Source organism: Hordeum vulgare, chromosome 1H (assembly GCF_904849725.1).
Source record: "Hordeum vulgare subsp. vulgare chromosome 1H, MorexV3_pseudomolecules_assembly, whole genome shotgun sequence".
NCBI lineage: Eukaryota > Viridiplantae > Streptophyta > Magnoliopsida > Poales > Poaceae > Hordeum > Hordeum vulgare.
The window spans coordinates 269,081,534-269,096,410 of NC_058518.1; positions in this window are offsets into that span (position 1 = coordinate 269,081,534).

The window sequence follows — 14,877 nt, forward strand, 5'->3', positions numbered from 1 at the left end:
ATAATTGGTGCAGAATAACTTCCCTAATTTGTGGACTTGTAGTACAAATCCCTTCTCATGGGTTTTTAAAAGCTTAAATCAAGGAAATGCTCTTCGGTGAAAATGATGCTTAGTAAAAATAGTTTTTGGTCCTACACACATGGCATGATCATTAGGCAAGGGTTTGGGTCAAGGAGGTGAGTTTGGAGAGTACCAGGTGCATTGGATTCAAACACAAGCAATAGGCAAGCAAGCAACAATCACTTCAAGCATCACAAGCATTCACGAAAAAAGTTATTTGGTCCTAATTTTTGAAATAAATTAATTTAGTCAAGAGAGTTAAACACAGGCTGTTACAGACCTTACCCCCTTAAGAAAATCTCATACTCGAGATTTGTTAAGGTGGTTACAAGAGCCTGCTCCTGCCATGCCGCTGAACACATCGATAACAATTTATTCCAAAACACGTGGTCCAACGTGGTCACCACGAAAATGCCAATAATCGATTCGTCTGTGGTTTACGATGATTTTGGGAAAAGGGAAAAATTGCAATTCCTGGTTGTACTAGTCGTACCCGGTGCTTGGTGCCTACTCTGGTCGATAGATGGGCCCAGGGGTCACTGTCAGCCTCTTCTTCCTCCTCCGATTCTTCTTCTCTAAGCGAGCCCGAGGTGCTTCCTCCACTTGCGGTGCCTAAGGGCGTAGGGTGCCCGGGGCCTCCCTGCGGTGGTGCGCAGTGAGCTAGCCGCCGGCGCAGCGAGCACTCACCTCGCGGGCCAGTGCGTGTCGGCACTGCTCGTGGATTCCCAACGAGCATCGACGACCAAGCGGCGAGCGAGGCTGGTGGCCTTGCCAGCGGCACACCGAGCCCAGCTATAAATTGGTCATGGAGTCCCTTCTCATACTCTCACCCCGACCTCGTTCCTTGTTGCCTCCCTCAGTCTTCTCTTATCCTTCTTCTTCTCCTTGTAGGTGCTCAAGAAGAGGCTTCAATGGCAGACGAGCCCCCGAGGTGGCTCATAACCCTCCTATTGGAGTGGTGGCGATGCTGGTCGGAGTCTCGACGCTGTACTGCGAGATCACCCATGATGATCGCTATGATGCTGCTGCTCAAGTGGCGGCCCTTCGCAGCAGCAGGGTTCATGACGACTAGGCAACCACGCAGTGTGCGAGTGGTGCTAGTGTGCTAGCAGCGACTCCACAAAATAAATACTCACGTGGTTTCCTTCCCAAGAAGGAACTGTGGTGTGCCATAGAGGAAATCAGTTAGGTGTTAATGTGTGTGTGGTTGTGAACGTGGTTGTGGTCCGGGTGGATGTTTGCTTCTGGTGCGTCTTCACATGCTGGCCTTCTAGTCTATGTATATCAGCGTGCCATAGCCGGCGTAGGTGGCAGAGGAGTTGCAATAAACCTTGTTGTTTCTCCTTCATTGTCGTGGCTTGTCAATCATGTCGATGCTTCACCTCGCTTGCGGGGAATTGTCTTCGGCTGCTCGAGGGCAACATTGCCTCATTCTTGAGAGGCATGGTCATCGGTGGAGTCTGGGACTTTAAGGAACACATGATGTGAGTGAACGTGTATCGTCCTATCCCTAAGCACATTCCTTAGATGACAATAGCCTAATCTCTCAGTCTAGGCAAAATCACCCTGCTTCATCAAAGAGACCATCTCACATAAGTCAACTCCACACCACTCATGCTACATTGCACATGCATTCCTATGCAAGAACCTCGGGGAAGCATACAAGCTGCTAAGCTTGAACTGAGACGCTAGAAATCCAAGTGCTCAACTAGATTACCAAATGGCCAGGGTAGTGCATTCCTATATTAAGGAAACACGTAGTATACCAATCCAAGATCTGGTTTCCTTTCTACGAATCCGATCAAGTGGACCATCACTCTGGTTGGTCAACACTGGACCCATTACTCCTACAAATCCAATATGGATGGGGGTTCTACATGATGACCTAGAGTTCCCATGATCCACATATTATTGCCAGAACTACGTCATAGTATATCCACCAACGTTCAATATCATGGCTAACTAATCTCCAAGGCCATCTTATATAGGTTCGTAAATCAATTCGACGACTCCAAATACTTGTACTTGTTATCCACCGAGAAACATGGTATCGTGATCGAGATCGTCGGGCTAAATCCAAGTTACTCCGAACCATGTGGCCTCATTCATCGTTAATGCTCCATTAAGGTTACCTATTTAAATCCAAAACTCAAATCCAACAAGATCTTTTATTTACTACTCCAAGTCATCATGGTAAAATCATCAAACCATATCAGCTACTTGATAAAGTCAATTATACCACCAAGAATTTCAGTTCGTAATCAGAATCTTCCTACTAAATCCAAACAGACTCCAGGAATATGTAGGTTATGCTACTTTATCAACTTGTTCCACCAAGTTCACCTACCTTTATAAGGGTCTTACGATCCACCAAGATAGTCTAGCTATATCCTTGAGACACCTATCATCATCATCACAACAAACCATAGTCTAATATTCTTACATCCGAAAACGGTCCTTCTTATGGCATCAGGGTTATGGTGCTAGCTTAAGAATGAAGGTCACTCGTTCACCCTAATCACTTATTCCATAAAGAACCCGGTGCTAAGCGGGGGTTTATCGGGGCTCAAAGGGTGTTCTGGCAAATCCGTGTACTGAACACATGACCAGAAATTTGAGCTGGGGAGCTTGTGAGGGTTAGGTTGGTCTAGGGAGGATTTCCAATGTCGAGGGAGCGTTTGTCTCTTATAGGTCGCGTCTCGTTGAACACGTTATAGTCAGTGTCTTCAGTGTCAGTCACCTGCTAAAGCACATCCTTGGTGCATCTTGTCTTGCTGGTCTCCCGTTGTCGAGAAAGGTCGGAAAGAGATAAAGTAGCATAGATGGAAATGCCTAAAGCGGTTTAGTGCAAGTGCAATCAAACAAGTGTCGCAAAGTCAACTTAACATCAAGATGAGGCAGGTGGTATAATCGTGTACTCGCTGCGTGAGGCAAGGACGAGACTTATATCTAGGCACAAACAACAAACCAAGTGATGTCTACGCAAGCTTCTATTCTTGTAGACTATGTTGGACCTCCGAGCGCAGAGGTTTGTAGGACAACATCAATTTCCCTCAAGTGGATGACCTAAGGTTTATCGAACTCAGGGAAGTAGAGGTTTAAGATGGTCTCTCTCAAGCAACCTTGCAATTAAGATACAAGAAGTCTCTTGTGTCCCCAACACACCTAATACAATTGTCAGTTGTATAGGTGCACTAGTTCGGCGAAGAGATGGTAAAATATGGGTGATAAGTGTGGCAAAGCAAGGTAACATAAATCTGAAATAAAAATGGCAGCAAGGTAGCAAGTAACAAAAGTGAGCATAAACTGTGTAACAATGGTGAGAAACAAGGCCGAGGATTCATACTTTCACTAGTGGCTGATACGTCTCAAACGTATCTATAATTTTTGATGGTTTCATGCTCTTATCTTGTCATCTTTGGATGTTTTATGTACCTTTTATAACTTTTTTGGGACTAACTTATTAATTCAGTGCCAAGTGCCAGTTCCTGTTTTTTCTGTGTTTTTGGCTCTTTTCAGATCTGATTTTGGAACGAAGTCCAAACGGAATAAAATCCCCGAAATGATTTTTTCCCGAACGAAAGAAGATCAGGGGGCTTGTGGGCCAAGCCAGGAGGGCTACAGGGAGCCCACAAGCCCCCACTCCACCACCAGGGGGCGGCGGTGGGCAAGCTTGTGGCCTCCCTGGCGCCCCGTGACCTAGATCTTGCGCCTATATATTCCCTAAAAATCAGAAAAAAATCAAGGGATCCTCGAAAATAGTTTTCCGCCGCCGCAAGCTTCCGTTTCCGCGAGATCTCATCTGGAGACCCTTCCCGGTGCCCTGCCGGAGGAGACTTTGGAGTTGGAGGGCTTCTTCATCATCATCATCGCCCCTCCAATGACTCGTGATTAGTTCACTTCAGACCTACGGGCCCGTAGTTAGTAGCTAGATGGCTTCTTCTCTCTTTTGGGTCTTCAATACAAAGTTCCCCATGATCTTCATGGAGATCTATCCGATGTAATCTTCTTTGGCGGTGTGTTTGTCGAGATCCGATGAATTGTGGATTGGTGATCAGATTATCTATGATATATATTTGAGTCTTTGCTGATTTCTTATATGCATGATTTGATATCCTTGTAAGTCTCTCCGAGTCTTGGGTTTTGTTTGGCCAACTAGATCTATGATTCTTGCAATGGGAGAAGTGCTTGGTTTTGGGTTCTTATCGTGTGGTAACCTTTCCCAGTGACAGTAGGGGCAGCAAGGCACACATCATGTAGTTGCCATCAAGGGTAACAAGGTGGGCTCTGTCGTAGATATGAGATTGTCCATCTACATCATGTCATCTTGCTTAAGGCGTTACTCTGTCCTTTTGGACTTAATACACTAGATGCATGCTGGATAGCGGTCAACGTGTGGAGTAATAGTAGTAGATACAGAAAGTATCGGTCTACTTGTTTTGGATGTGATGCCTATAGATATAATCATTGCCATAGATGACGTCACGACTTTGCGCGGTTCTATCAATTGCTCGACAATAATTTGTTCACCCACCGTCTACTTTCTTTCATGAGAGAAGCCACTAGTAAACACTATGGCCCCCGGGTCTATTCACATCTATCGTTTCCACTTTCGCTTTTACTTTGCTTTGTTACTTTGTTGCTTTCAGTTCTCACTTGGCGAACAATCTATAAGGGATTGACAACACCTTCATAGCGTTGGGAGCAAGCTTTTTGTGTTTGTGTAGGCTCTTGTGATACTCCTTCACTGGATCGATACCTTGGTTCTCAAACTGAGGGAAATAGTTACCACCGCTGTGCTACATCACCCTTTCCGCTTTGAGGGAACACCAACCGAAGGCTCCAAGGCCACCGGGGAAATCCTTTGCATATTTTCCTAGGAAGTCCCTTAAGGCGTAGCCGTAGCAGAAGGGTTCCTGGTGCCGTCCACACACCTATTTCTGGCGCCGTTGGAAGGTCTTTTGTTGCAGTAGCAGAAGTATTTCTGGCTCCGTTGCCCAGGAGGAGAGATCTATCCAAGTAGGTCTCACAAACTCATCTCTCGCATTTACTTTTTTTGCCAGTTGCATCTCGTTTCCCTCTCCCCCACTTCACATTTGCCGTTTTCATTTGCCTTTTTTCCTTTGCCGTTTTCTTTTGCCTTTTTGCCATTTCCCTTTGCTGGTTTTCTTGCTTGCTTTCTGTTGCTTGTGTGCTATGTGCCTTCAATATGCTTGCATCTTCGCTTGCTGAAAATCTATTGATATGGATCCTCATCCACTAGCTAATCTCTTTAAGAGACCCACTTATGTGGAACGAATTGCTAGTGAGTTGAGTGCACTTGACTATCTTTATGGAGTTTTGCTTGAGATGCGTGAATCTCAAAATAGTGAGGAAGAAATTTATGAAGTGATTCACGAGGTCTCCTTGGATGAAAAGCATGATTGCAATGGTTTCACTATAAATTCTATTAGTGATAATCATGCTAAAATTATGCAAAACCCTAAGCTTGGGGATGCTAGTTTTGCTATGTCCCCTACTTGTTGCAATAATCATGATTGGGGTGATGATCTTTCTTATGATCTTGAAAATTTGTTTAAGCCTCATGATGAGTATGATATTTGCAACAATATTGAAAGTGGGATTGGAGAAGTCATGACTTTATTTGATGATAATCCCACTATTTTTGAAGAGCGTCAACTTTGCATGCATGTGGATCATGAAAAGAATATCCTACGTGATAGTTACATTGTTGAATTCGAATATGATCCCACATGTAATTGCTATGAGAGAGGAAAATATTGTGGTAGAAACTTTCATGTTACCAAATTACCTCTCATTATGTGGAGATTGCTATTGTCTCTTTCTTCTTTCTTGCATATGGCAACTATTGGTTGTCCTGACAATCTGTTTTCCTATAAAATGCCTATGCATAGGAAGTATGTTAGACTTAGATGTGATTTTCACATGCTTTAGGATGCTCTCGTTGTGCTTCAATTCTTGTCTTTTGTGAGAGCATCATGGAATGCCTAGCTGAGGGCGTTAAACAATAGCGCTTGTTGGGAGGCAACCCAACGAATCTATCCTTTTTTTTTTTCTGTTTTGTGTTTTCCACACTTTTATAATTCTGTTATTATTGTGTTTTTTGTGTTTCTTTTTGCGTTTGTGCCAAGCAAAACCGTTATGATTAGTCTTGGGGATGATCATTTGGTCATGCTGGAAAAGACAGAAACTTTCTGCTCACGAAAATAATTTTCGTTTTTGTTCTGTAAGAGCTTTTGAGTTGCTTCTTTTTGCTGCTGATTGCTACGCAAATTCTTCAGACTGTCGTAAATTTTCAGAATTTTTGGAATACCAGAACTATACGAAATATACAGATTTCTACAGACTGGTCTGCTGTTAACAGATGCTGTTTTTGTTGTGTTGTTTGCTTATTTTGATGAAACTATGGATAGTATCGGGGGGTATTAGCCATGGAAGATTGAAGATACATTAACCCAACATCAGCATAAGTAGAATTTAGGTTTGCTACAGTACCTAAGGAAGTGGTGGTTTGCTTTCTCATACTAATGTTATCACGAGTTTCTGTTTAAGTTTCGTGTTGTGAAGTTTTCAAGTTTTGGGTGAAGTTCTTATGGACAAAGAGATAAAGAGTGGCAAGATCTCAAGCTTGGGAATTCCCAAGGCACTCCAAGAGATTCAAGGATGCCGTAAAATCCTAAGCTTGGGGATGCCCCGGGCAGGCATCCCCTCTCTCATCTTCAATCCATCAGTAACGTTACTTGGGGCTATATTTTTATTCACCACATGTTATGTGTTTTTGCTTGGAACGTCTTGTATCGTAGGAGTCTTTTATTTTTGTTTTGTCACAATCATCCTTGCTTCACACCTAGAGAGAGAGACATGCACTCACCGTGATTTTGTCGAGCTTCACGTATATCTTTTGGTAGACAATTCAGCTCACATGTGCTTCACTTATATCTTTTGAGCTAGATACTTTTGCTCTATGTGCTTCACTTATATCTTTTAGAGCGCAGCGGTGCGTGGCTTGGTAGTTGATCTATGGTTTGAAAGTAGTCTCAAAAGGGGTAGTTATCCAAAGGGATATGAAAACTTCCACCTTCATGTGCATTGAATAGTTAGAGAAGTTTGATTCCTCTCAATTAGTTTTGAGATATGGTTGTGGTAATATTGAAGTTATGCTAATAAGGTGTTGTGGATCTAGAAATACTTGTGTTGAAGTTAGTGATTCCCGTAGCATGCACGTATGGTGAACTGCTATGTGATGAAATCTGAGCATGATTAGCCTATTGATTGTCATCCTTTGCGTGGCGGTCGGGGTCGCGCGATGGTTTATACCTACCAACCCTTCCCATAGGAGTATGCGTTGAATGCTTTGTTTCGATTACTAATAAAACTTTTGCAACAAGTATATGAGTTCTTCATGACTAAGGTTGAGTCCATGGTTTAGATGCACTTTCACCTTCCATCATCACTATCTTCTTAGTGCCGTGCAACTTTCGCGGGTGCACAAAACCCACCATTAGCCTCCCTCAAAACAGCCACCATACCTACCTACTATGGCTTTTTCAAAGTCATTCCGAGATATATTTCCATGCAACTACCACCATGACATGTGCCACCACGTCTACATTGCCATTGCATGATCGTAAGATAGCTAGCATGATGTTTCGATTAATGTCTATGCCATGCTAGATCATTGTCACGGTACACTACCGAAGGCATTCCATACAGAGTCATCATTGCTCTAAGTTTTGAGTTGAAAGTGTGATGATCATCATTAATGGAGCATTGTCCCATGTGAGGAAATAAAAGAGGCCAAAGATGCCCACCAAAATAAAATAAAATAAAAAAGAGGCCAAAGAGCCCACCAAAAAAATGAGAGAAAAAGAGAGAAGGGACAATGCTACCATGATATTCATGATTGAGAGTCTCTCGTTTTGTCACCACCATATAGATAGTGGGAAATTTTCATTATATAAGTTGGCTTGTATATTCCAATGATAGGATTCCTCAAAATTGCCTTAGGTCTTAGTGAGCAAGCAAGTTGGATGCACACACACTAGTTTTCTTTAAGAGCTTTCACATACTCTTAGCTCTAGTGCATCATTTGTATGGCAATCCCTACTCATTCACATTGATATCTATTAATGAGCATCTCCACAGCTCATTGATATGCCTAGTTAATGTGACTATCTTCTCCTTGTTTTGTCTTGCAACCTCCACCACACTCCACACCATCTATAGTGCTAAAACCATGGCTCACGCTCATGTATTGCGTGAGAGTTGAAAAGGTTTGAGAAAGTAAAGGTGTGAAACAATTACTTGGCCAATACCGAGGTTGTGCATAATTTAAATTCGTTGTGCAATGATGATAGAGCATAGCCAGACTATATGCTTTTGTAGGGATAACTTTCTTTTGACCTTGTTATTTTGAAAGTCCATGATTACCTTGCTAGTTTGCTTGAATTATTATTGTTTCCACGTCAATAGCAAACTATTGTTTTGAATCTAATGGATCTGAACATTCACGTCACATAAGAGCAGTTACAAAAGACACCTATGCTAGGTAGCATGAAAGCATCAAAAATTCATTGTTTATCACTTCCGTACTCGAGGACGAGCAGGAGTTAAGCTTGGGTATGCTTGATACGTCTCAAACGTATCTATAATTTTGATGGTTTCATGCTGTTATCTTGTCATCTTTGGATGTTTTATGTACCTTTTATATCTTTTTTGGGACTAACTTATTAATTCAGTGCCAAGTGTCAGTTCCTGTTTTTTCTGTGTTTTTGGCTCTTTTTAGATCTGATTTTGGAACGGAGTCCAAACGGAATAAATTCCCGAAATGATTTTTTCCCGAACGAAAGAAGATCACGGGGCTTGTGGGCTAAGCCAGGAGGGCTACAGGGAGCCCACAAGCCCCCACTCCGCCACCAAGGGGCGGCAGTGGGCAGGCTTGTGGCCTCGCTGGCGCCCCCTTGACCTAGATCTTGCACCTATATATTCCCTAAAAATCAGAAAAAAAATCAAGGGATCCTCGAAAATAATTTTCCGCCGCCGCAAGCTTCCGTTTCCACGAGATCGCATCTGGAGACCCGTCCCGGTGCCCTGCCGGAGGGGACTTTGGAGTTGGAGGGCTTCTTCATCATCATCATCGCCCCTCCAATGACTCGTGAGTAGTTGACTTCAGACCTACGGGTCCGTAGTTAGTAGCTAGATGGCTTCTTCTCTCTCTTGGATCTTCAATACAAAGTTCTCCATGATCTTCATGGAGATCTATCCGATGTAATCTTCTTAGGCGGTGTGTTTGTCGAGATCCGATGAATTGTGGATTTGTGATCAGATTATCTATGATATATATTTGAGTCTTTGCTGATTTCTTATATGCATGATTTGATATCCTTGTAAGTCTCTTCGAGTCTTGGGTTTTGTTTGGCCAACTAGATCTATGATTCTTGCAATGGGAGAAGTGCTTGGTTTTGGGTTCTTACCGTGTGGTGACCTTTCCTAGTGACAGTAGGGGCAGCAAGGCACACATCGTCTAGTTGCCATCAAGGGTAACAAGTGGGCTCTGTTGTAGATATGAGATTGTCCATTTACATCATGTCATCTTGCTTAAGGCGTTACTCTATTCTTTTGGACTTAATACACTAGATGCATGCTGGATAGCGGTCGACGTGTGGAGTAATAGTAGTAGATGCAGAAAGTATCGGTCTACTTGTTTTGGACGTGTTGCCTATAGATATAATCATTGCCATAGATGATGTCACGACTTTGCGCGGTTCTATCAATTGCTCGACAGTAATTTGTTCACCCACCGTCTAGTTGCTTTCATGAGAGAAGCCACTAGTAAACACTACGACCCCCGGGTCTATTCACATTTATCATTTCCACTTTCGCTTTTACTTTGCTTTGTTACTTTGTTGCTTTCAGTTCTCACTTGGCGAACAATCTATAAGGGATTGACAACCCCTTCATAGAGTTGGGAGCAAGCTTTTTGTGTTTGTGCAGGCTCTTGTGATACTCCTTCACACGATCGATACCTTGGTTCTCAAACTGAGGGAAATACTTACCACCGCTGTGCTACATCACCCTTTCCGCTTCGAGGGAACACCAATGCAAGACTCCAAGGCCACGGGGGAAATCCTTTGCATATTTGCCTAGGAAGTCCCTTAAGGCGTAGCTGTAGTAGAAGGACTCCTGGTGCCGTCCACACATCTATTTCTGGCGGCGTTGGAAGGTCTTTTTTTGCAGTAGTAGTGGAAACTCCCAACAACATTAACATAGTCTAATCACATGATATTTCCACTAAAACATGCAATGGTAACGTACTCGGAGGTCATTTCTTTGTGATCAAGAGAGGACGAGAATTATGTAGGGCTACAAAAGCACACTTCAGAGTTCGTAGTTCTCTCTATGGATTTCCCAATGTCACCGCGACCATCCCAAGAGTGTACCACAATCACCACAACGTATCTCAAGGATAGTCAAAGAAAAGCACCAAGAGACTATCAATCTTCAATCAATTCAAAAAGAGGAAATCACTCATGAAAATATTCTTCTAATCCATGTCCAATAGAACGCTGTCACCATGGTCTCGGGGATTATACTAGATAAGATCAAGTGAGTACATATATCCAATACATAGAAGAAGGGGAAACGTCATGGGATCACCCTAGATTAACATAACCCATGATCACAATCAAGATCACATCATGAGAGAGAGAGAATTAACCACATAGCTACATTAGATGACCCCAGCCCCAAGGAGGAACTACTCCCGCTTCATGGAGGGAGGAAGCAACATCGATGGAGATGAATCTGGGGGCACTTCCCCGTCCCGGCAGGGTGTCGACACAGAAATTCTGGTCCCCCAAAACTTGTTGGCGGTGGCGGCGGAGATCGGAATTGCTTCTGGAGAAAAGGGTTTCGGAATCAGCGTTTTCTCCACGGTGGTAAAAATAGGAGCAAAAGTAGGGCACTAGAGGGCATGGGCCCCACCGAGGCGGCCTCTTGGCACGACCTAGGGGTGGGCCGTGCCTACAGGTCACCTGGGCGGCCCGTGGAACCCCTGTGGCCCATCTTCGGTGATCTGGAAGCTTCCGGTACGCTGATTTTTATATATTTTTCTCGGGATTTTTGGGGCTTCGGAAAATTGGGTAAAAGCCCCTGCAAAAAAGACATCAACATACAGAAACTAACACTGGGTGCACTGAGTTAGTAGGTTAGTCCAAATATGTGTAAAAAGATATAAAAGTGTAGCAAAACATATAACAATGTCACCCAAATGATCATGGAGCAAGCAGAAATTATAGATACGTTTGGGACGTATCAACATCTCCAAGCTTAATTCCTGCTCGTCCTCGAGTAGGTAAATGATAACACAAATAATTTCTGTGGCGACATGCTAACTAACACACATATAAGAACTTCAAAGTAAAGCAAGTGAAATATGCAATTCAAGTCAAGACAATAACAAGCAAGAGTCTATATCTAGTATTGAGTTTAGCAAAGTAAGAACATAATGGTGCAAGAGCTCTCGCTGTCCGTGACTCGAATGTCTCCAAATGGTGTTTGCGTGCAAGAAGTGGGAGTTGGGTTTAGAGCATAAAATATATTTTTTAATTGAAAACTCAGTCTACTAAACCTCACACTTGGTCTCCTTTGGAATCTTATTTTGACTCATCCCCAGACCACTAGTCAGGCACAAGTCAAAATGATCCTCTCCCTTTCGACTTTGAGCACTCATGCAATGGATGAGTGCAAGCAAGATATGTTGGCACTTAGGATGGAAAATAGAATAATGATGGTAAAGGAAGACACAAAAGGTGTGAAAGGCTCACATCAATGAGGACAACCATAGGCGAGAGAAAGCCAAATGATAGATATGATGTGAGGAGTAGGGATTGCCATGTAACGGATGCACATATGAGCTAAGGTAAGCTCTCCAATGGAACTAGTGGGGGTGCATCCAACTTGTGTTCTCATGAAGATCTAGAGCTCATTTGAGGAGGCTCGTCATTGGAATATGCAAACCAAGTTCTATAGTGTAAGGGTTCCCACATAGTTATGCATGAATGATAATCTCTATGTAGTACAAATATAGCAATGGAGTACGAGTGTGGATCTTTCAAAAGGAACAGTAGTGTTGCCCCCTTCTCTCTTTTTATTTCCCCCTTTTTTTGTGGCTCTTTGGCTCTTTCTATTTATCTCTCATTTGTCCTCTTTGGGATCTTTTAATTTGTCCACTTTGGGATCTTTCCTAACTTAAGGGCAACACTCTATGTTTTACAAGAATAAAAAGAAGATTATCACACTTTATAAGAAGTACTCAACATAAAGACAAATGAAATCTATCATGATGTATGCAAATGTATGCCTCTGCCAGTGTAGCAGGATATGTAATGAAATTAGCACATCATGTAGCAATAATATGGGAAAGGCCCAACTATCATGCAGCTCCTCGATCAAGCAAAAGCATGTATGCCATGAAGATCAAGTCATGAGATGGTGGCTGTTGCATGGCAATGTATCTCGGAAAGTCTATGGAAATGCCTTAATATGTAGGTATGGTGGCTGTTTTGAGGAAAGATATAATGAGGCTTATGTATGGCAGAGCGTATCATGTCATGGGTTTGGATGCACTGATGAAGTTTGCACCAACTCTCAAGGTGAGAAAGGGCAATGCACGGTACCGAAGAGGCTAGCAAAATATGGATGGTCGAAGTGCCAACAATCGAATACTCACATTATTCCGAAGAACTCATGCACTTATTATCGGTAACTCTCTATCTAGTTAGGAGATTCACAAAGAGACAAGTACCCCGATGAGGAGTGTTTGGGGCTTTGGTTATCCTTGCGCATCCTCGACCCATGGTAACGTGAGGGTACTCCATATATTCCAACCCCTCCAGAGGTTAGCGATCAATTTAGTAGCTAGAGTTCTCAACTAATTTTTAGTTTTTGAAAAACACACGGATTTCCCAAAATACGACACCTATCACTAATAGGCTCAAGCTCTTGGCACCAATAGTCCAAACATTACTCAAATCAATACCTCAAAACCATTGCAAGTTACTAGTATACTTAAATATTAACCTCAATTACCTACTCATGCAAGACACATAACTCAGTGCAACGAGCCAACTCTCTAAACAAGATAAGCATGATAACTCAAGATAGTTCCAAAAGCGACCTAAATTAAAGCTCTTAAAAAGATAAGAATGAAAACTAAGAGCTAAGCATGACAGTAGCTACAGAAAGATAGAGAACACACATAAAAGATAAGCATGAAAACCTATGTTGTGTTCTAGAGTGGAATGGAGCGTGTGTCTCTCCCAAACAAGGTGGGCTAGGTTACAACTTGTTATGAACAACAAGCAAAACTAAAACAAACTAAAAAGTAAAGAGCAGGACGCTCCAAGCATAGCACATAACATATGAAGTGATAAAAATATAGCATGGAGATGGACAAACTGATGATTGTTGATAGAGAAGGGGATGCACGTGGGCATCCCCAAGGTTAGACGCTTGAGTCTCATTGAATATTTCTTGGGGGTGCATGGGGGCATCCCCAAGCTTGAGCGCTTGACACTCCTGGATCTTTTTTCATCATCTTCCATCGCATACTTGAAAACTCCCTTCATACGAAACTCATCATAAGCTGATTAGAGTGGTTAGTACCCATGATAAAATAATTCATTACCTACTGGAAATAAAGATTTTCATGAAAATCTACTGTTTCTCATGATTGCCAAAAGGTTTTTGCAAAGGAAAAAGCAAGCTTAAGATTTGCATAACGATGAAAACGCAAAACGTGGCAGAATCTGTGAAAAATAGGCCAATACGTAGTAAATAATTTTTTCAGGGCACTTATGCAACTCAAATCAAAAAAATCAGAACATACGCCAGAACGCCCATTGTATAGAGCATACTATCAAACAAATTCAGATAAAAAGATGATCTGATGATGTTTGGTGAATTTTTCCGTTAAGCAGACATAATCTGTTTCTGGATAGCATGTCACCACTTTTGAACTTTCTTGCAATCAGAGGCTAAAACTTGGCACAAAGTTTATAAATAAAGATACAATGATGTTGCTACAGTAGTAACACACATCAAGACCACTAAAAACTGAAAGTAAAAACTCAAAGTAAATATAACAAGGGTTGTCTCCCTAGAGGTCTTTCTTTAGAGCCATAAAGATAGGCTTAAGATTTTAATGATGCTCTCGTAGGAATAAGAGTTGTAGAACAAAAGAGAGGGAACTTGATATTAATGATCCACAAGTATAGGGGATCAATCGTAGTACTTTTGATAAGTAAGAGTGTCGAACCCAACGAGGAGAAGAAGGATCTCACAAGTGGTTTTCAGCAAGGAAAAATCTGCAAGCACTGAAATTGTCGGTAACAAGTGATTGTGTGGTGAGATGATTCGTAGCAAGCAACAAGTAACAAAAGTAGCAACGGTGCAGCAAAGTGGCCCAGTCCCTTTTGTAGCAAGGGACAAGCCTGGACGAAGTCTTATAGGAGGAAAAACTCTCCCGAGGACACACGGGAATTTCTGTCATGCTAGTTTCATCATGTTCATATGATTCGCGTTCGTTACTTTGATAGTTTGATATGTGGGTGGACCGGCGCTTGGGTACTGCCCTTACTTGGACAAGCATCCCACTTATGATTAACCCCTCTCGCAAGCATCCGCAACTACGAAAGAAGAATTAAGACAAAGGCTAACCATAGCATTAAACTAGTGGATCCAAATCAACCCCCTACGAAGCAACGCATAAACTAGGGTTTAAGCTTCTTTCACTCT